We start from the raw sequence: 21262 nt of genomic DNA, 5'->3' as shown, positions 1-21262 counted from the left end.
AAAGGAACCCAACTGACTGGCTGTGAGGCTAAGAGTGTAGCTTTGAAGACTGCTCCTACCAATCAGCCTGTAAATCCCCCAGCAATGGGGAATTTAAGTTTGAACACCAATTTAAATCAAAAAGGTACCATCGATCAAGATGGAGACACAAAGACTCATAGGCCTCAACTTGACTTGGGCACTGCGGGAGGAAATGATAAGCTTGGGAAAAAACCTGACCCCCCTTTAACTTCTATTGTTCTTGCTCATGATACATCAACCATAATGGAATGGGAGGTCAATGCGACAGCAGATGGCAACATCGGCCTAAATTGCTCCCATATGCTTAAAACATTAAAAAAATACCATTGTTGCGAACACTAAGATCAGGCGACATCAATTGGATAAAGCTGAACTCAAACAATCCCAATCGAATGATATGCAATTTTTATTCTCTCATTATTGTAAAACTGATATGCGACCAATGTGATGACTTTGCTTACATAGGATTAACCCCTCATTTATTCAACTCTTTTGATGAGGCAATAATATTCTTAGAAACTACAATGCCACATATTGAGACAGCTAGAGATACTGCTTCAAGTGGATTGTTGGCCCACCTAAATGAGGACTTAATTAGACAATTTACTGCTCTTGCTTCTGCAATAAAAAATATTCCTTGATTAGAGTCCCACATTCATGAACCATCAGGTCCAAAAGATTTGCCCCTTGGACGGTAGCCAGAAACAAATTGTAATTATACATTGGAATGTATGTGGCTTTAAAAACGTTTTACACTGGTTCAAGTACTTAGAAATACATCAACAACCTGGGATTATGCTTTTGCAAGAGACAATGCATAGCTTTCAAATACATCTTGAGGGATATACCTCTCATATTCAATTAACAAAAAAAGGCATTATGGGGCGAACGTCTGGAGGTCTAGCAGTATTGATAAATTGTGCCTATAATATTTCATCCCGTACAATAGAGTGATGACGCAATTTTGGCTGTCCACCTCAACTTTCGAGGGGAAACCATAGGATGTGTCTTGATTCTATGTATAAATTGGAATAGAACAGTTCAATTATTTGATAATATCGCAGACCATCTCAATTCTATCCTTGAACAAGCCCTTAGTCTTAATCGCCAAATTAGAATTATAAGAGGGGGTTACTTTAACGCCATCTGTGCCTCCTCGATATAAAATAATCGTAGAGACCTGGGTAACTATATGTTGGTGTCACTCTCAAATGGTCAGAGATGGGTTGACTTTTTATTAGAATGGGATCTTCAAATGGTCCAGCATGACACAACAAAGTACAATTATACCTGGGCTCGAGCAAACAATTGATCTCTTATTGATTATTTTGTCATCTCTTCATCATTATTTGTATTGACAGTACAAATTCATATATTTAATCCCCACTGCGGCAATCACATGATAATTGAACTGGTGCTGCCAATTTCCTGCACCCAATTTAAAATTGGTATAGGACTCTCGTTATTAGAACCAGATTGACACAAGCTCACAGTGAGATGGAATCCAAAACTTTGACGGCTATTACTTAAGCGAATTCAATCTGATCCAGCCATTAACCTGAATATAATTACTTTAGGTTGTTCTCTTGGTGAGCTGGAAGAGTTAATCAGAAGCAAATTCAATATCATGTGACCAACATCGCTTTTGAATCTAGGCATTATTTGCGCCTGTCAAGCACCAACACTGATATAATGTTACTATTGCTCAATTAAAAACAGAAAATAATAAACAGCTTAGACAGCTACATAGATCAAATGCATCACAAACTGATTTTTGTAACCAACTGAAACATATTCAACAGATATATAAGAATAAAATAAAGAATATCAAACAACAACTTGCACTCACTACTTTCTGCCACTACAAACGCCATAGTGTGCCACTTTTCACACTACACTTAAATACGGCACCGCCATGTCTCTTTATGTTACTGCTAAATTATGCAATCGCGTTATACATAGTAGTACATAGCATGCCTGCAAGGTCTTAAGCAAGCCCTGCTGTTGTAGCCAACTCGAGCACATAGATGCTTAGCTGCATTTAGACTGTTACAATGTGTTTAGCCAGTTCTATTTCCGCCTTACCCAGCACACAGGTGCACAGTCGCTTTTAGGTTACTCGAATGTGTTTAGCCAGTTCTAGATCTGCCTTATCCAGCACACAGGTGCACAGTCGCTTTTAGGTTACTCTAATGTGTTTAGCCAGTTCTAGTTCTGCCTTATCCAGCACACAGGTGCACAGTCGCTTTTAGGTTACTCTAATGTGTTTAGCCAGTTCTAGTTCTGCCTTATCCAGCACACAGGTGCACAGTCGCTTTAAGGTTACTCTAATGTGTTTAACCAGTTCTATTTCTGCCTTACCCAGCACACAGGTGCACAGTCGTTTTTAGGTTACTCTAATGTGTTTAGCCAGTTCTAGTTCTGCCTTACCCAGCACACAGGTGCACAGTCGTTTTTAGGTTACTCTAATGTGTTTAGCCAGTTCTAGTTCTGCCTTATCCAGCACACAGGTGGACAGTCGCTTTTAGGTTACCCTAATGTGTTTAACCAGCTCTAATTCTGCCTTATCCAGCACACAGGTACATAGTCGCTCTTAGGTTACCCTATTGTGTTTAGCCAGTTCTATTTCTGCCTTAACCAGCACACAGGTGCACAGTCGTTTTTAGGTTACTCTAATGTGTTTAGCCAGTTCTAGTTCTGCCTTATCCAGCACACAGGTGCACAGTCGCTTTAAGGTTACTCTAATGTGTTTAACCAGTTCTATTTCTGCCTTATCCAGCACACAGGTACATAGTCGCTCTTAGGTTACTCTAATGTGTTTAGCCAGTTCTAGATCTGCCTTATCCAGCACACAGGTGCACAGTCGCTTTTAGGTTACTCTAATGTGTTTAGCCAGTTCTAGTTCTGCCTTATCCAGCACACAGGTGCACAGTCGCTTTAAGGTTACTCTAATGTGTTTAACCAGTTCTATTTCTGCCTTACCCAGCACACAGGTGCACAGTCGTTTTTAGGTTACTCTAATGTGTTTAGCCAGTTCTAGTTCTGCCTTACCCAGCACACAGGTGCACAGTCGTTTTTAGGTTACTCTAATGTGTTTAGCCAGTTCTAGTTCTGCCTTATCCAGCACACAGGTGCACAGTCGCTCTTAGGTTACCCTAATGTGTTTAGCCAGTTCTATTTCTGCCTTACCCAGCACACAGGTGCACAGTCGCTTTTAGGTTACTCTAATGTGTTTAACCAGTTCTATTTCTGCCTTACCCAGCACACAGGTGCACAGTCGTTTTTAGGTAACTCTAATGTGTTTAGCCAGTTCTAGTTCTGCCTTATCCAGCACACAGGTGGACAGTCGCTTTTAGGTTACCCTAATGTGTTTAACCAGCTCTAATTCTGCCTTATCCAGCACACAGGTACATAGTCGCTCTTAGGTTACCCTAATGTGTTTAGCCAGTTCTATTTCTGCCTTAACCAGCACACAGGTGCACAGTCGTTTTTAGGTTACTCTAATGTGTTTAACCAGTTCTAATTCTGCCTTATCCAGCACACAGGTGCATAGTCACTCTTAGGTTACTCTAATGTGTTTAGCCAGTTCTAGTTCTGCCTTATCCAGCACACAGGTGCACAGTCGCTTTTAGGTTACCCTAATGTGTTTAACCAGTTCTGATTCTGCCTTATCCACCACACAGGTGCATAGTCGCTCTTAGGTTACCCTAACGTGTTTAGCCAGTTCTATTTCTGTCTTAACCAGCACATAGGTGCACAGTCGCACTTAGATAGCTCTGACTTGCCTAGTCATTTCCACTATTGCCCTTATCCAGTTCACAAGTGCACAGTCGTTTACAGACTTCCCTGAGGCGTGTAGTATTGCCTTGTCCAGCACACAGGTGCTCAGTCATCTAGACTGCTCGACTGTATAGGTGCGACATTCCAGTTACACTAGAACTAGTCGCACCCGGCCAGCCTTCCTCACTTAACCAAACCATGCAGGTTGGTTATTACTTACGATGTTTCCATTCTGCATTGTACCGTATGATAAACCCTGCACAGGCTCCCACTTTATTATCCTGGATAATGGCCTCTCCAGAGTAGCATGCCCCCGTCATCACCCCACCCCCTGCCCCACACCTTTCCTGCCTCTGACTAATCCGTTTCCCCAAGATCGCCACCTGATTAATGGCTATATAGACCATATAGGGATCCCAAAGCCACAAATAACAAGCTCACACTACCCAACTACCACCAATAAACCACCTACAGTGACGTTTCCGGACCTTAGCTCACTTAGACGCACCAGACTTAGATCTCGAACCGCCACCACGCTATGCTCTCCGATTAGAAACTGCCCTAAAGTTACGCAAACTAAACAAATCCCAATACTAGGACTCTTAAGAACCCAAAGTCTAAGATCCCGACTCTTAAAATATCCTAGCATAAGTACCTCCTCATCCTCTACCACCATAGGAAATTCATCTCCACTAGTAACCCACACTGAATGCCTCAAGAATCACCTCCTCCATTACACCTGAAAGCAGCTCTCATTAATGCACGGTCCATACCTGCACACGCCACAGAAATACATGACTATATCACCGAACAACAACTTGACCTACTTATAGTGACGGAAACCTGGCTCCACCAAGCATCAGGACCCTCACTCTCCATTGCCATTCCCCCAGACTACACCATCCTCAGGACAGACAGAATAAAATCAGTAGGGGGGGAGTAGCTATTATTGCTAAAACCCATCTCAAAATAAGAACCTGCCCTATCGAGAACCCAGGCGGCTGCGAAGTCCTGCTAGCCAAGTTAGCTACTAATCACAAAACCACTATAAACATAATAACTATTTATAGAGCACCTAATGCTAAATCTCAGCCAGACTCAGATACACCGCTACTGCTAACGCCACTTATTAAACCAAATACTAAATGTCTAGTCCTAGGAGACTTGAACTTAGGATTCAATGACACCCAAGACCATAAAGAAGCAGCACTATATAGTGCACTCAATGACATGGCATTCACACAACTAGTGAACGCCCCCACCCACACAAAAGGGAGAACTTTAGATTGGATACTAACACTCAATACCACAGTATCCATAGATTCCATTAACCCAATACCCTGGTCAGACCATCACAGTATACAGTTTTCTATCTTGTGTAATGAACCAGATCCAGCTAAACCTATCATTAAGGAAACTTATGTAACAGGAAAGATCCGGAAACTTACAGCAGAAAATCTGAACCCTCTTTTAACCAACTCTCTCAATAATAAAAATATCAATACTGAAAACCCCTCTGCCATAGCCGAAATTTACCACAATTGTCTTACCAGTACAATGACACCCTAGCACCTTGTGTCAACAAAACCAAACGTAAGGATAAAAAATCCTCTTTCTGGTTCAACGAGGAACTAGTCGCTCTTAGACGGATTAAAAGATCGTTTGAACACCGGCTCAATAAAACCCATACATTAGAAGCTCTGGAAGCTTTCAATGCTGTAAACAAAATCTATAAATCAGCCATTATTACCCTTAAAGCAAATGCCTTTAACACCAGAATCAGTAATGCATCCTCTAACAGCAAAGAACTGTTCGCCATACTTAAAGTTGTTGGAGAACCCGATCCCCATAATCAACCCAGGCCAACCTAGTAAAGAATGGTGCACCACTATTCAAGATGCGCTGGCATCCAAAATCAAACTACTACAAAATAAAATCATCTCCAAAAGAAAGATCCTTTCCGATAAACCGTCCACGTCCAACCAAATTCCCATGAACATAGTATATACCACCCCATTCTTTAACTTCTCACCAGTCTCACATGATGTAGTACTTAATACCATAACTACACTTAAAGCTTCAAACTGTTAAGGAGACAATTTTCCAGCACACCTCATCAAATTATGTGCCCCTACTCTCACACCCATAATCACCAATTTCGTGAATGCCTCTTTCCTCACCAACCAGGTCCCAACTAGCATTAAAGTGGCATGGGTCATACCTCTACTAAAAAAAACACTCTAGATCCATTAGTACCCAGGAACTACCGGCCCATAACGACTGTCCCCTTCCTCCTTAAAATTATAGATAAAATAGCCTACAACCAAATACAAACCCATCTCGAACAAAACAACCTACTAGGTGCCAGACAATCTGGATTTAGACCCAACCACAGTACAGAGACAGCCCTCCTGGATTTGAAAATCCAATTGGATTCTATCAGAGACTCAGGCAAACTAGCCACCCTACTGCTATTGGACTTATCAGCAGCATTTGATCTAGTAGACCATGACAAACTTTGCGATACCCTAAAAAAAGACTTTAATTTCTCTATTAACGCTACTCAATGGATCAAATCTTTCTTATCGGACCGCACCTCCAGGGTTGCCATCGGTAACCATGCAGCAGACCCTATAGTAGTACCCATAGGAGTCCCCCAGGGATCCTGCCTCTCACCCACCCTCTAAAATGCATATACCAAACTCCTTTTCTCGGCTCTTGGTGATATGGGTGTCATCTATACCAACTTTGCAGATGACACCCAGACCCTCATCCCCATCACAGGTGACTACACCCAGGACACTGACACTATCAACAAAGTGTATTCTATAATTCAAAACTGGATGGCCCTAAACAGTCTCTGCCTTAATGATGAGAAAACGGAGGTCCTCATTGTGGGCTCCCAGAAAAGAATAAGCACACTCCATGCTAACTACTCTCATATCATCATTGACGGTACACAGATCCCAGTACTCAAACAAGTGAAAACCCTTGGGGTATATATAGATGCCAATCTCATCATGCACAAACAAATAGCAGCCCTTTCCTCCTCCACAGCCTATATAGCAAAACGTATTGCACTCAGCCGCCAATTTCTCAATCCTACAAATTGCATCACACTGGCCAGAGTGCTGATCTTAACAAAATTGGATTATTGTAACATCCTCTTCCCAGGAACCTCCAAAACTAATTTAAATAAATTGCAACTACTACAAAACAAAGCACTTAGAGTGGCTCTCGGCTAGCCCCCTCGCACTGGAACGCACTACCCTTTAGTATCAAAAATGAGGACTCCCCATAAGATTCAAAAAAACTCTGAAATCTTGGTTATTTAACAAATACTAACTTAACTGAATACGTTAAATAATACGTGACCTGCTACTTTGACCAACTGAATTGAGTATAAGAATTGTGATCACATGATTTATTTGTATCTTAAAACATGTTCTGTGCGATGGTAACTGTAATTGTATAAAAATGCCGCAATTTATTGAACTTTCGCCGTGATACCCGTGGGTCTGGGCGAGTAACAAATGTAATAAATAAATAAAAATAAATAAATAAACTTTTCATAGCAGATAATCAACAAATGATGTTTAATTTGGTAAAGCACTACAACAGACAGATATGGGCTACATTACATATGCTTACAACGGACAATTCAATCTATACAGAACCGTCGATATTAGCCGAAGCATGGACTAACTACATTACTCAGAAATATTGCTTTTCTTCGAGATTTTCTCCATCAGCTTGGGTCAACGATACATTTTTTATCACTGAGTATTCGCCCTGGTCTCAAGAGGATATAGTATATGCGATAAACCGGACTAAGAGTTCCAAAGCTGCTGGTCCTGATGGGATACCCCCTTGCTTGCTAAAATCAGATCCTGTGTTTTGGGCAAAGGTACTTAAAATAAAATTTGATTCCATCTTTCAATCTGGTGCGTTCCCATCCACATGGTGCTCAGCCAATATCATTCTGATATATAAGAACGATTTAGCCACTGACCTACTGAATTTTAGGCCGATCGCACTAATGGATACAGCTTCGAACATATTTTCAATACTCCTACGAGATACTGTGCAAGCATTTATTGACCAAAATAACATCTTGCCCCGAAATCATTTCGGATTTTGCAGATCTATGGAGTGTCCTCTCAATGCAGCCATTGTCGCACATCTGCAATATCAAACCAAACATTCAAAGTCAGGGCCTGTATATATGGCGGCTTTAGACCTAACAGCTGCATTTGATACAGTTATAAGAGAAGTACTTTGGGCGAAAATGATTAAACTGGGCTTCTCTGCAGCTTGTTTCCATCATAGCCCTTTTGCACTGTAATACAAACTACAGGATTCGACTCAATTGTGAAGGGGCACTTACAGACCCTATCTCCACGTACATCAGAGTGAAGCAGGGCTTTAACTTGGCAGCGGTACCTTTCAATTTACATCTATCTGATCTAGATCATTCCTGGAAAGATCTTCCTATGTACCCCATTAAACTAGGTCCTCTTATCTTAAATTGGATTGGTTTTGCAGATGATCTGCTGTTCTTTGATAAGACGGTGTTTGGGTTCCAAAACAAGCTTAATCTGTTTGCAGATTTTGCCCGAAAACACAATCTTCAACCAAACCCGCCCAAAAGTCATATTCTAACCTTTGCAGACGGAAAGCGCAGAACCTCAAGATTTGTTTGGCTGTTGGAAGAAATACCAATCATGTACACATCTACAATATGTTCTCTTGGATATATTTTAACCAACAATTACTCTGTAGAAATGTGGAAAGCTGCATTAAACCACAAAATCAAACCAATTACATCGTAAATGAAAAATATTTTCCATCGATATTGAACGTTTTCTTTATTACCCCTCATTCAGTTTTATCTTCAAAAAGTAGAACCCACTCTTCTGTATGGGCTTGATATCTGCTTAGCCGAGATTGACGCTTTCTTAGACATCTTACAAGGAAGGCTGTGGAAAAAGGTATTGGGGCTGGCCTTATCAATTCCAAATGTCATTATATGTCACAAGCTTGGTCTTCTCCCCATTTCTGTTAAATGGAATTGGCGTTTAATGAATAATCATGCAATGATTATACAGCCGGCCGAGAAACTCTATGTATGAGGAGTTGCACCACATGTATATGGATGCAAAATCTCCATCCATTACAAATATTACATGTAAAATCAATAACATTCTTGAGGCTATTCTGGTAACAAATGAAGATCTTTGTGCCAGACTTCCTGCCTGCAAACATAAATTTCAAAAATAGCATTGGTGTATCCTTACGGACAAAGTTTGTAGCTATAAGTCTAAGATAAGAAAAATCTATATGCGCTACAAATTTAATTCATGTCTTACTAATGAGAAAATTCAACATTGGTACAAAAAAAATGTAAACAATGTGACTGGTATCTGTTGATTCTGTAGTGGCACGCAAGAAAAAGAAACACTTAAACATCTTGTTATGTACTGTGACTACTTTGAAGACATTAGGATTAGAACAATTGACACTTACCTTGCAACTCCCTCAGAGCTCTCACGAGAGTCCACCTGGACCAGATGTATGTGGGGCAATACCCAAATATTGATACTTAAATTGGCAGCTATTTTTGCTATCATATAGGAGAATCTTGTGGCAAAAATGGCAAATACGTGATATAGTAATATATCTGAGTATCTTCAAATGATAGGAGATATTGTAATGTAATTGTTGCCAATGACATTGTATAAAAAATCTATGGCTGTTGTTTCAAATTTAATGGAAAAGTTAAACTTAGAATGTATTCTTATTTATTTCAGAAGTCCAAATCATTTCTATGAAGTTATATGGTTTTTATTATTTGTATAAATGCTTTGGTTTTTGAAGGTTGTACATTTTCATGTGCCATTAAGGCTTGTATTGTATTCTAGTCTAAATGTAAAGATTGTATGTGCTTAGTTTATATGTTAACTTATGTGAAACTATCTTTTTGTAAAGGTTTGTTGCAAACCATAAACAATAAAAAAAAATAAGATTTCTCTTACATCTATGTCAGGTTGCTTGGTCATGTGCTTGGCACTTTGAAACACAGGTGTATTTAACATTGTAAAACTCAGATTTATTGAACAGTGTTCTAGTTTCACCCTTGAATAATAACTTTGCAGAAAGGAAAAGTAGAAGATGACATTTCCTTTGCAATCTACACAGTGTGTCCTAAATCACTGTACCTTCCTGTGCCTTATGTTAATTGCATTTCAAAATTATTTCCACGATACCCTGATTGAAGGCGCCAATATTCTTGGTTTGGGATTCTATGAAGGAGATAATCAGAGGGGAGGTTATTGCTCGCATGGCTGCCTTTACCAAAAGTCTAAAAGAACACTGGCTATCCTTGGAAAAGGAAGTGCAGCAATGTAAGCTGGCTCAAAAAGGAAGGAAACAACATTAAGCTAACAGAACAACCCAGACAATTATCATAACTACTCAGGCTTACTATGCTAAGGAAAACAAGGCTAACAAAATCGTACCCAACAAACTTAAAGCCATACACACCAAAGTTGATCGTCATTATGCTGACAGGCAAAACGTGTACATAATTAGACACTATTTCACTTAACTAATGTTCGGGCAATCCTTATTCTAGGCAATGGCCATAGGTCTGCTCCACTAATGTCTCACACCTTAATGTTTAATGTGAGAAACCAGAAGGTGTCTCACCCACTAGTCCCTGGGATCTGTCATCCAGGTGGCCAGGACACGCCATCGCTTTTGAATCCAGTTCCTGAGGGAGGACTAGTATGGGAGGATCACCTGGGTGCGGGGTCTTCGGGGAGTAGTAGTGGGACACTGGACACTTTCTCACAGACAGCCTGCTATGAGAGAAAACGGACTAACACCAAAGCCGTATACCTGACATGTCCCAATATAATGGTCAGCCAAGGTCAGGCAATTACTGACCATCACACACACCTGACTTCCATTAAGCTTCCCCAGACGGATAAAAGGCGGAGCACGAGAGCACACTCTGAGCAAGACAAAGCGCACTAGGAAACAGCAGTTCCGAGATGGCAGTTTAACAAGGGAAGAAAGACAGAAAAACAGAAGGGGATCGCAAGGAGTGAAGTTCCTTTGACCTTTTCGACAAGTAACCGTTACTTTCATGAGCCCTCGAAATTAGAAAACTTAAGACCAGGAAACCAGCCTGAAGAATCCTGCAATGTGTGTTGGAGATACCCGGGGCCCTTCCGCATTAATAATCAAGGCGTGGAGAATCACCAACCACCGTGGTACTGTCCTTGGCCCCAAGAACAAAGCAGCGTCAGTGAAATCAACATAGCCGGGGAGTTTGGGAGACCGATACAAAACCAGTTTGTGTTGAAGCCAAGGTTGCAAGCAGCAATATTGTATGGCGAGTGCTGGAACAAATTGTGTTGAAAACGTGTGTGATAAAAGACATAAATTAAGCTGAACTGCTGATTAGGGATTGAACTTTCAAAGCAAGATACAATACCTTTGACAAAGTGATCCGGCACTGCATTGCTGCTCAATCGAAGGTCTCTGTAAGGTATTCAGCTGAGAAGTGGCAAAAGTTAGAGTGCGGAAGAAGTTATATCGAGACGAGAACAAGTAATTATGAATCGGAGTGGTCCTGCGACGGGTTGAGCAAAATCCTATGCACAGTCGAAAGTCTTTGATTTTTGGAGTAGAGACAGTTTGGCAAAGTAGATAAAGTGGGTCTGAGCCCGGCGGAGGGGGACCAGAGGTGCAGCTAAAATTACCCGAGAATTTCTACATGTGAAATCCTAAGAAGACAGGAACTTTGATGTTTGTCGTGTTACATCAGGCCCTCTGAAATAAGAGACTTTGAATGGCAAAAAGACTTTGGCAGGATGTTGCAGTTTTGAACTGCATGCTCGTGCTAGAGAAACCAGAGACTGTGTTAAGCTCGAGTGTGCCGCCTTGTCCCTTGCTGAAAACGTGGGGAAGGGAAGCCAACAGATTGAATATCTTTGACATATCATTTCTTGAACACTTTTGATTTGCAGAACATTATTTCCCACACTGTTTTTATTTAGAAGTAAGGATTGGCAATAGGTTTATAAGTATAGGGCCTTTTATTTTGACAGACTCAACTAGGACTGTGTTATTATTATTTGATGGTCCTAGCTTGCAGGGAGAATCACTAGCCGCCGTGGTACTGTCCTTGGCCTCAAGAACAAAGCAGTGTCATTGAAATCAAAACAGCTGCTGAGTTGGGGAGACTGATACAAAACTGGTCTGTGTTGAAGCCAAGGTTGCAAGCAGCAACATTGCATGGCAAGTGCTAGAACGAACATTGTTTAAACGCGTGTGATAAAAGACGTAAGTTAAGTTGAACTGCTGATGAGTGATTGAATTTTCAAAGTGCAAGATACAATACCTTTGACAGAGTTGTCCGGTACCGCGTGGGTGCTCAATCAAAGACCTCTGTAAGGTGTTCAGCTGAGAAGTGGCAAAAGTGAAAGTGAGAAAGAAGTTATATCGAGAAGAGAGCGAGTAATTGTGAATCAAAGTGGTCCTGCGGTGGGTTGAGAAGAATCCTGCGCACAGTCGAAAGTCTTTGATTTTTGGAGTAAAGAAAGTTTAGCAAAGTAGATAAAGTGGGTCTGAGCCCAGCAGAGGGAGACCCGGGGTCAAGCGAAAATCACGTGAGAAGGTTTTGTGCTAAAGTTGGTCTGAAGACGGCAGAAGGGAACCCGGGGTGAAGCGAAAATCACCTGAGAAGGTTTGTGTTAAAGTGGGTCTGAGCCCAGCAGAGGGAGACCTGGGGTAAACAGAAAATCACCCGAGAATTTGTACATGTGAAATCCTAACAAGACAGGAACTTTGATGTTTGTCGTGTTACATCAGGCCCTCTGAAATAAGAGACTTTGAAAAGCAAAGAGACTTTGACACAGAGGCCATGATGTTCTTTTGAACTGCATCCTCATGCTAGAGAAACCAGAAACTGCTAATCTTGAGTATGCCACCTTATCCTATGTGGAAAATGTGGGGAACGGAAGCCAACGGATTGATTATCCTGACATACCATTTCTTGAACAGTTTTCTTTTGCAAAACATTATTTCCCACACTATTTGTATTTAGAAGTAAGGATTGGCAACAGGTATATTTGTATAGGCCCTTTTATTTTGACAGGCTCAACTAGGACTGCATTATTATTATTTGATGGTCGTAGCTTGATCCCATCTTTAGAATTAGGATTTAGGATTCAATAAACACCCTTTAACTGTGATCACTTGTGTCTGTCTTACTGTTTGGTACCATGCCTTCCTTACACTAACAACAGAAGGATTTAGAAAATCTAACTACTAGTACAAAAATAGAGGCAGCCATTGCCTCCCTTAGGAATAAAGCTCCAAGACGCGAATAGTAAACAAACCCCACTGTATAAGGCATTCAAGCCCCAACTAATTGAGGATGGTAGGGTGAGGCTCGGGAGAATGAGCACAAAGGATGTTACCTCCATGTAATAACGTTTAAGAGAAGGGATGGAGTCAAGAGCCACAGAATGTTAACAGAGGTGTCTGAAAGAGAACATTTGAAAAAAACAAGGGTAAATCTAGAGACATCGCTGGACCTACAGCAACCGGATTAGTCAGGAACAAGGTCAGGCAAGATATAGATGGTAATTTTAATATGGGTTTAAGATTTCCTTTTAGATGACAATGTTTGTTAACAGAAATGTCCACATCAGTAGCACTGATGAGTGTAACCGTGTCTTCATGAAATCAGACCTGCTGCTTTATGACTTGGCCCATGGCACACATTTCTCAATAGGTTCTAGTACACATTTCCTATTGGATTCAGCTACATGTGTATAATTCCTAATCCATACAACAAAGTGAAATGCATTAATACTCTAAAATGTGTTTGTATATTTATGGAGTTTATGAAGTCTGGAGTAAAATTAAATGAATAGTGGATGTGGTTTGAGAGTGATTCCAAGTCTGTTCTGCTGGAACAGACCCTGTAATCCTTCCAATATATCTTTATTTGCCAACAATAAATGTTCTTTTATAACTTTCTTTTTCAAGGTGTAACTCTTGAATAGTAATATAAAGAACAGTACATATCTTAAATGACAAAATGGCAGCTTCAATGTATAGTTGTGATGAAATGACTACTGCTAGCAGTGATAGAACTCCTACTCAACACCACACAACTCCTAAACAAGCAGTGATCCCAATCATAAAGGTGACACCGCCACAAAATGAACAGTATCTCTCTTTCACATCTTTAAGATAGCATGGAGTGATGGCATGCTACACACTTAAAGATGGGTGTGAGGAAAAAAGAAGCTACCAAGTGTTAGGGGGAATTCTCATAAAAGTGCTAATTCCCTTCACCTTAGAGACCCCCAGCAACTTTGCTGGATTTTGAGGACTTGATTTTTTTACCTGGAGAGAGTGGAAGCCTTTTTTCCCACTCTCTCATGTATTTTGATGTGTGTTTTACTCTTGTGTTCTTTGATTATGGAGTTTTAGACACCTCCACAGGCATCATCTTTTCATTTGTGTCACATAGCACCCTCAGTACAGTGACACAGGGGAAGCCTTTTAGGCTGTTCCAAGGTTAAAATACCTTCTTAGGGATAAACTACTGTTTCCCAGAGAAAGTAAAGTGAAATTGACTTTACTAGTCTTTTCAAATTCCTAGCCCCAGTACACACTATCTTACAATAGAGTGCTGGGGGATTACCTAGTATCCCCTATGTCTAGAAGATCATGTAGCAGTCAAATGCTACCCTTTCCTATCGAAATGGCTGGTGGCAGTGGTTTTACAACAAACTACCATGATTTGGCCCAACTGTGAACACTGCTGGCTGAAAATCGCGCGAGCCATGTTTTTTGAGATGGCGTCTGAGACCCCTTTGTTTAAATAGGTCCCGGTCTTCTTTTTTCGCAATTCTTTTTAGAAAGGTCCTGAAGGCAAGCGTCCCCAACCAGCACGATCCTCCCCGCAATGAGAGACAATGAAGGACTCTCCCAGGATGGGAATAAGGCCAAGACAAAGTGCGGGTGAGCGTAAATGGGAGTTTATCAATCAGAATAGGGCATGCAAAGAACTCTGCAAACTCCGAGAGCGCTCTGTCTGACAATAGCAAAGACAGGCGTATATATTTACAAAAAACGTCATCAGAACCTACATTCTATAGGGGGCACAAGTTCAATGGGATTGGGTGGCGACGACTAGCTATAGGTGCTGCTGCAATGTGGTTGGCCTTGGCTGGAGGACGTCACTGGTCAGCCTCGTGGGTTGGGCTGGGCCTGGCAGGTCTGCTGGGTTCATCCGGGCGGTGTCGTTGTGCCACTGTGGCCAGTGTCAGAGATGAATTTCTTTTCCTGACTTATTTGCCCTAGGCCATGCACACCGCAGTCATTCAGTTATTGCAACATTATCTTCTTTAGTAAATCTTTCAATAGGTTATTCTACAGGTTAATGCAACACAGGAGGAATGCACCTTGAGAGGGGTTTGATGGCGATTCATCAGTACATGGTTACCAGTGTCCTGTTGACCGGGTATCATAGGTCGTGGGGCTAAGTCTCAGGGCATGGGACAGGCGGTACATGTCTTTCTGTCTTGTTAGAAGTCGTTATGAATGTGCTGCTGCATGTTGCCATAGTATTGGGTATCCTAATTTTACAGGGGCCATAATCCTAAGGTGACCCGGTGGGTTGTGGGGTTTAAGAGATGGCGCCTTGGATTTGTGTATTCAGGCGGAGGTTTACTACTGGGCTGTAAATAATGCAGGTGGCGGGCCGTGGCCTTGGGTGCTGCAGAGGGGACTACAAATCTTTGAAGTGGTTCCAGCCTAGTTGGGGGAGGTGGAGCAGCGTGGCGCGGGCCTCTGCCCTCTCGTCTGGCAGGTTCCACTGGGTGGGAGGGGGAATGGCCTTGCATAAGCTCACAAAGGCATCTTCCTCGTGTGTTGCCGATTTGCGGTGAAAACATCATAAACATTCAAATAACATACAATACTAATTGAGTCATTTCAAAGCTCACATCTTAACATTGCTAATGCCTCTCGAATTTAGCCAGTCCGAGCACATTATTTGTACACTATGTTTTAACAACTACAACATTGTGTTATATGCATATACATTTGCAGTTCGTGAGGTAGTAGTGAGGTTGGTGGAGCACATAGGAAATGACTTGCCACCGTACATGACGGTAGTGGCACATAAGGGGCTTGGACTTACACACATGGAGGGTGCATTCTCGCGTGTCCTTCACATGAGCCCTCAGTATGGTTGCATTTGTCTTTCTTTGCACTCTAGCAGCATTAGTTTGGTTGTGGCGCGGGACCGTGGGGTGTAAGCTTTTCAATGAGGCACATAACAAATAACCCCCCCCTGGGACACTTTTATTATTTGCACACAACTGCAGCGGTGTGGGTGCTTTATTGCTAATGCCATGTGAACATGTATTCTGCCATATCTGTACGTTTTACAAATTTTCTAATCAAAGGGGTTTGTGGAGAAAATGCACGTATTGCAAGTAGTTTTGGCATTAGTATTTGGGAACTTTTGCTTTTATTAAAGGACCATTTTTCAGTTCTCGTTCCACCCAGGCTCTGCTGGCCGGGTCATGCTGTCATGCTGGGAGCAGCGATACACTGCGGAAGGTGAAATGTTACAGTGTTGGTATCTTACACTAGCTCATGTCCGTCTCGTTCGTGGGAACGGGCTCACAGCGGATCTGCCAGGGAGCTGCGGCCACAGGGATAATTGAAACTCTCCAAAGGTGGGGGCCGCGCTACAGTGCGCCGAGCTCACACCATCTTTATTAGACAAAATGGTTTCTGGGCCTAGCTAAATTCAATACGTTTGGGCAATGTCTTCAGCAGGTGAGCCATCCACCACCTGGGCCCTGGTGGTAAGGAGGGGACGCCCGATGAGCCATGGCCCTCACCTGGGGAGGGGATGTAGGCAAGGGGGGTCTTTTGGACCAATCCTCCCCTACATTTCTTCTAGAGTTGGTCTCTGCATGCCACACCAGGCTTGTTCCCTTTGTTCCTATGCCTTTGGCGGGCTTCAGGACTGAAGACCGCCTCTGGCGCCCGAGTGTCTGGGGTGGCAGGAAGTGAGGGAGGTGCCCAATACTCCCTGTGCTTAGTCTCCTAGGAGAGCCAAATGCACTCTGGCATGATTGGCTGGCTGACTGTCCAGCAAGTGGCAGCTAGGCTGGAATGAATGGGGGAAAGCTGTTGAAAAGGCGAGTCTCTTGGCTTGGAAGGCAGAGTCGACCATTGGAACGAAAGAACCAAAGACGAGCTGGAAGAGGACGGCTGCTGCAACTCCTGGGCCATTGGTTTGCTCGATGAAGCCCTGCTGCAGAGCTGAATCGCCAAGTTCATCTCGACAGAGAAGCCCTTCAAGGACGACTTCTCCCTTTGAGTTGTTGGGACCAATCAACTCGTAAGCCACCTGGATACCATTCTCAGAGCTGGTTGTATTTTCCTCAGAGTGCTGCAGGAAACCGAATAGCCAGTGACAAGGACACCAGTTTGTGTGCTTCACTACAGCTACCGGAATTGAAGATTTGCTTTTGCCAGCATTTTGACCAGTCCCCATGCAGTGCAGGAGTGCCCCGACATCCTTCCTTTTGTCCCCATGACTGAGGCTCAGGAACAGCGAGATCTGCAGGAACTGCCAGGAACAGAAGTCTTCAGCTGTCTTCAAAATAAGGTACTGTGAAAACACGACCGAGAGAACTTACCTATCACTGCGAAAGTGCGTGAAACTTTGGCAACTTGCAGGCCTAGTCAGCTTGTGACCCAACATATGAATCTTTCTTCTATGAACTACTTCTGAGAACCGTGGCAAAGCGTTTCCGTTTAACTATCAGAGCCGTTTTTACCTATACAAGACTCTAGCCCATTGACCAATTCCTCTGGTGAACTCAAACTATTTGCACTGTTTAAGAGTAACTGTAATATTCGTTTTCATTTTATTAACTTATGCCTTTTTGCTCCTACTTCAAATGCTCTGAATGCCATTTTGCTCCTCCTTCAAAGTAGCTTAAATGTCACAGAACCGGATAGTGCGAAGTACTGTAGTATATTTTTGTGTGATATTAATATCCTCCTTTTAGTGAATGTTTTCTAACTGACTGTGTAATAAATTAATAAGTGTTTTACCAAGAAACCATGAGTATAAGTGTCTATCTGAATACTTGTGATTGTAGACCTCGGTGTAACATCCTTACAGCTCACATTCCCTCTTGAGATAAGCCTGGCTGCTCAGCTCGCTACCAAAAACTGAGTGGTACAGACTTATACCAAAGGTTGGTTTTGCTTACACCTGTAGTCATAGTTGTGTGTAGTGGTCCCAGAGGGTACTGCATGCAAACTTTGCCTAACACCAACCAACAATAGTACTGGGGTTACAAAATAAAATATTTTTCAACCAAGGTTCTATAAACATAGGAAAACCCTTAAGCGAACCTCTGTAAGAGAATACATGGACTATAGAGACTTCAACATAAAAGAGGCTTTCTGGATCTATAGATGTTTTGGACTGCAATATTTTCAGCAGGAAATGTTCAAATTCAACCACAATGTTTTTAAAAAGGAAAGGAGTTACATCCTAGATGTCACTAAGGTCCTTTAGGACAGAGTAAGGGGACACTACAAATACCTTTTATATCTGTTCTTGAGGTTCAATAGGCTTCTAGGCACTTTAAAATATGAATCGAGTGCACTGAGAAAGTCGAGTCGGTTCGGGATGGTCAAACAATGCAATGTGGTTCTGCGGCAGCGATCATCTGGAATCGGATGAGCAAAAGATTGGTGACAGTTGTCTCAAAAACAGCTGCAGCACAGAGGGGTGATGGTCGAGTCAGCTGCTCAATGACTTGAGTCAGATTAAAAAGTGGTGAGTATTTAAGGCAGCTCTGGGTGCTTGCAGTGGCTCAAAAATTGATTCGAGAGTCAGCTTGAAAGTGGATGGATGCTGGAAAACAATGCTCAGAACTGTTCCTTGACTTCTGGTTGTTATGGTGCCCCGTCTAAGCACCGACCGGTAGAGGACTAGATGACGAGCAACGTCAGAATGCTGCCAACGTTGCCTCAGCCTACTTCAGGTATATTCGTGTATCCACGGAAGTTTGTTGCTTTCTAGGTTTGGGCTTAGAGATGAAACTGTGTTTTTTATGGACATAAGCAGGCGACTGAAATTGGTATATAGATGCACAAATTATTTTTACCAGTCAACTTAACAATACCGGGGGTTACCACGAGTAACAACCGAGCCCTCTATATGGGTTCTGGAATAAAGGTTTTTCACCACTTGGTATCTTTAGTGGATGCTCAGAGTGTAGATGAATAAACCGGAAGATATTTGGAATGAGTTTGGTCTCTTTTTGGTGATGAATATCTTGAAACGAAGAAGGATTATAGCTGGAAGGTAGTTGCCCTAGTGGCCAACATCAGTGTGGATTAGCTTGTACTCATGCTACTCTTCATTGATATTTCAAGATGTGTGTCTACTGAGAGGACACGTTTTGAGAAAAGAGTGGAGTCAGCAGCTATCCTGGTCATTGACGCTTTGGTAGGATTATTTTTTGAGGGAGGCAGTGGAGCTAAATTAGCACATATCTGTTAGCTCTTAACATAAACACAAAGAAGTTAGATTCTTTATCAAACATAAAAGGTTGAGATTTATTAAATGTTGAGAAGAGCAAACAAATGTACAGAGCTCAGTCTGTGAAAACCCTGCCAAACAAACACTAAGACATGTACTAATGGATTGTGAAGGCACGTGGCCACTACGATTTAGACTTTTTAGAGATCTCGTGCGGAGGGAGGAAGACATAGTTACAGACTTTCTCTGGGATAGAATTATCTCGGGCACAAAACTCTGCATTGATGTTTGCAGCAACCCAGGTCATAATATAAAGTGGCCTGACAATCTAATATAAAGTAAAGTAGAAGTATTTGTAAATTTGGAACCAGCAAAAATTAGGAACATTTGGCAGGGTTGGTGGATATCAATGAAATACACATGCAAATTTTATAATTTTATTATTTTGTAAAGGCTTGTGCCAAAACAAATAAAAATAAAAAATTACAGAGAAGCAAAAAAGACAGTTATTTGATATTCATGCATAACAAAGGAAATGAGGGGCCCATAACCCTGAGTAGAGAACTTTGCCAAGACCCAGAGAGAACCAGAATAAAATGGTGGGAAGTCCTACAGCAGAACTGAAGAACTGATAAAGCAAATAGCGGAACGCTATTTGAAGATTTTATATTGATGGCGAACATTTCCCTAGGAAGCTATTCTTCAACTCCAGGAGAAGGAGCTCATTCTCCTGGCCCATAGTTGTCTAGGATTAGTGATAGGGTCAGATCAGTAAGGTTTTGGACTGTGGACAGACATTTATTTGGCCTTTGACACTGACGATGAGAACCCTAGTTTTAGTTGTGTTAGGTAGGGCGACCCTAAGGTTAGGGAAAGTTAGGCCTTTTTCATTTAAGTTTAATAAACCACAGTTCAAGCATGGTGAACCCTGGTCTGTCTTATCCTTCTGATTTGCCACAATATATGCTTTTATGTATGTGTTTAATAAATTGCAAACCTAGCTGGGAAGCAATGGAGAGTTGCACAAAGGGGATGCACCCAGGTTTCTACATGTTAGGTGCAGGGGTAGCAGAGGAGCTGGGATGGGTAGGACAGCAAGTAAGGGGGTGAACTCTAGAGAGGGAGAATGGATTAAGTTTAACGATCAGTGATGGGCAAGATGTTCTTTCAAGAGAGATCAGAGTCTTAGGTCTTTCTTGAACCATATGATAGAGGGTGCAGTATTATATGCATTGGTAACCTGTCCCAGAGACAAGGTGTATAGCAGGAAAATGGCATTTTCCTGTATTTTCCCTTCTTGCATTTCTTTGCTTTCAGCCTGGCAATGTTATGACTTCTTGTAGTATGCTAGCCCCTGGAGATGGAGAGTTCCTAGGCCAGGTAGAGTGTGTTTTGGTTGTTACTGCTTCGTAGGCAATGCGTACTTGAGGTGGTGACTCAGTGAAACTATGAGGATGAGGGTAATGTGGTTGAAATTTCTTAGTTCCTGAGTTGATGCTTGCTGCTGCTTGCTGTGTGGCTTTCAGAGGGGCAAACGTGGCTCCTGGGACTCCTGTGACTAGGGCATGAGCACCATCCAGGTAGGAGATTACCAGAGCTTTCAGAACTGTTTTTAAACTGAGGGCAGGGGTGAAATGCTTCACTTGCCAACGTGTGTTATGAGTGAATGCCAGTGGGGGTTAGGGTGGGAAATCTGTTGGTCTTCAGGTCAGCTAATTATGGACTTGGGAATGCTTGGTAGAGTTTCCTAGGATCATTAATTTTAGGTCCTCATCACGGGTTAGGTAGAGCGGTTAAAATGCAGTGGTAACGCTATTACTGCCGCATTACCGCTCTGCCCGGTCC

The sequence above is a fragment of the Ambystoma mexicanum genome, chromosome 6p (genome assembly GCF_040938575.1).
Source record: "Ambystoma mexicanum isolate Mex_15411 chromosome 6p, UKY_AmexF1_1, whole genome shotgun sequence".
Taxonomy (NCBI): domain Eukaryota; kingdom Metazoa; phylum Chordata; class Amphibia; order Caudata; family Ambystomatidae; genus Ambystoma; species Ambystoma mexicanum.
Note: the sequence above shows the minus strand (reverse complement) of the source record.